General features: G+C 38.4%; 1 non-coding gene across 1 annotated transcript; it reads right to left on the minus strand.

Moving 5' to 3' along the window:
- Positions 1 to 2366: 2366 nt before the first annotated feature.
- Positions 2367 to 2473, minus strand: LOC127099594 (small nucleolar RNA R71). The gene has a single exon (XR_007794079.1). It is a non-coding gene; the product is annotated as a small nucleolar RNA R71 (small nucleolar RNA).
- Positions 2474 to 2865: the final 392 nt, after the last annotated feature.

Consider the following 2865-nt stretch of genomic DNA (forward strand, 5'->3'; position numbering starts at 1 on the left):
TACCGTATTTTCGACTCCGATTTCACATGCATTCTAGTTGTTTTATTATCATTTTTTTGTGTTATTGCTATGTTTTTCTTTGTTTTCAGGTTTTTACTTTAATCGGAGCCCCGATCGAGAAAAGGAGCGAAAAAGAACCAAAAACCCTAAAATTAAGCATTTTGTTCTTATGGCCTACCCCATGGCTGGCGCCATAGACCCTGCCATGACGTGTCCAAGCTCAACTTCCCTTAACTTCCATGTTCCCCACTACCTCCAATAAGGCGCCTCAGATTGGCCTTGTGGCAGGCGCCATGGCCTTGTTGCGGGCGCCACAAGAGGAAAATAGTTTCCCTCCCATTTTAAAGTTGAAGGGCATCCAAGACATTTCCATCTTTTTACTTGCTTATAAATAGAAACTCGAATTCACTTTTACAATCATCCAAACTTAGAGCAGACGAGGATCCAAACTTAGAGCAGAGGCAAACTTAGAGCAACTTTGTTTCACTTAGGCATATATTCAGTATTTTAAAGTGGTAATCGCTTCGCATTGGAGTGTTACCACAATTGTGTAATCAAGTCTGTGATAGAGTCTGTAATCGAGATTGGAGCACTTTGGAACGAAGTTAATCCTGCCGCCATTTTCATTTCCGCTTTGCAATTTATTCAACCCTCCGATTGGAGCATGTTTTTATTACTTGTCTTTATCTTATTTATTTTCCCCCACTCGCTTTACTTTATTTATTTCCTCGCACTCGCTTTACTTTACTTATTTCCTCGCACTCGCTTTACTTTATTTATTTCCTCGCACTCGCTTTACTTTATTTATTTCCTCGCACTCGCTTTACTTTATTTATTTCTCGCACTCGCTTTACTTTATTTATTTCCCGCACTCGCTTTACTTTATTTATTTCCCGCACTCGCTTTACTTTTATTTATTTCCTCACACTCGCTTTAAATTATTTACTTTCCGCACTAGCACTACTTTTATTTACTTTCCGCACTCGCACTACTTTTATTTACTTTAATGCACTTTTACTTTACCATGTCAAACTAAATCTATAAGGTTAGAATGTAAGGATCATAATTGAACCGAAAATCCGTACAATTGTTTTTAGAAACACTTAAGGGCTATTTTAACTTTCAACTTAAGTTTTCCCGCACTTCAATTCCATTGGGTAAGATCAAAAGCCGTCCAACGTCTATTTAAACTTAATTGTTTTTAACTATTTCAAAAACAGCGAAAGCGCTTTGTTTAGTTCATTAGGAGAATTTAACATTAAGAAGAAAAGAGATTTTAAAACTATTTTCGGACGCGTTTATAAGTTTAGAGTCTGGTTCGTGAGAACCTCTTTTGGTTAAGAAATCCAGGTTATAATACTTTTCAACTTAGTCAAGATACTATATTTCTTAAAAATAGGTTTACTACTCTAACGCAATGCGCGCCTTTTTATAAGTGACAATAAGAGGGTTTGATTAGGGATTACAACTCGGTTCTGAATACACGAAAGCGACAGTTCCTGTTAAATTAGTTCTTTTCAAAGTAGGAAACACTGCCCATAAGTAGCTCTACTAGCAAGTACTTGGATTATCAATCGATTACGTGAATTACATTCGACCCTGTCTTTATTAATTAAATTTATTTCAATACTTTACTTTTCATTGCACACTCTAAAAACACTTATTTTGATTGCCTTTGATAAACACCATAACAATAGATAACGATAGATTGACACTTGGTCTCTGTGGATTCGACAATTTTTTATATTACTCTGACGCGTTTGTATACTTGCGAAACACCGCATCAAGTTTTTGGCGCCGTTGCCGGGGACCAATTTCGTCAAATTTCATTTTCCTGTTGTTATATCGTTTAGACTTAGGCTATTTCCCGCCGGTCAATGCGAAGAACTCGCAGCACCGAAAGTTTAAGCTTAGTATACCCTCTGGTGGAACTTGAACGTTACGCTCGCGCACGTTTATTCTTTCATAGAATTAAGAGAGCTATGGCCGAAGATCAAAACCAAAGACCTCTTAAGGATTTCGCTCAACCATCTAACGAAGAACCTAGTTCTAGTATAGTAAATCCAACCACCCCAGCTAATAATTTCGAACTTAAACCATCCCTGTTGCAACTAGTGCAACAGAGACAATTCGCGGGTCTCGCTACTGAGAACCCAAACCAACATTTAAAAATATTTCTTCAATTAGCAGATACTTTTAAAATCAATGGAGCTTCTCCTGAGGCAATACGTTTAAGATTATTTCCTTTTTCCCTCAGAGATAAAGCCCTATCATGGTTAGATTCCCTTCCACCCAATTCCATTACGACTTGGGATAACCTTAGAAGAGTTTTTCTTGCTAGATATTTTCCCCCGAGTAAGACCGCCATTCTTCGAAACCATATAACTAGATTTACCCAAAACCAAGGAGAATCGATGTTCGAAGCTTGGGAGAGATATAAAGAGTTGTTACGAGCATGCCCACATCATGGTTTTGAAAATTGGTTAATCATTCAAACCTTCTATAATAGACTTCATTACAACACAAAGATGACCGTCGACGCTGCCGCAGGCGGTGCTCTGATGAACAAACCTTATCCTGAAGCTAGTGCCCTCATCGAAGATATGGCTCAAAACCATCAATCATGGGGATTCGAACGAGCGACAGTTGAGAAGAAGGAAGCCCAAGGAGGAGTGCATGAACTAAGCTCTATAGACATGATGCAAGCTAAAATGGACGCATTAGCCCTTAAGGTCGAGCATATGTGCATAAACCCGAATACTGTAGCTGCAGTTTCGTCGGATTGTGAGATATGTGGAACCAAAGGATACCAATCTGCAGAATGCAGTCTATTAAATGAAACCCGAATACTGTAGCTGCAAGTGA

The sequence above is a fragment of the Lathyrus oleraceus genome, chromosome 6 (genome assembly GCF_024323335.1).
Source record: "Lathyrus oleraceus cultivar Zhongwan6 chromosome 6, CAAS_Psat_ZW6_1.0, whole genome shotgun sequence".
NCBI lineage: Eukaryota > Viridiplantae > Streptophyta > Magnoliopsida > Fabales > Fabaceae > Lathyrus > Lathyrus oleraceus.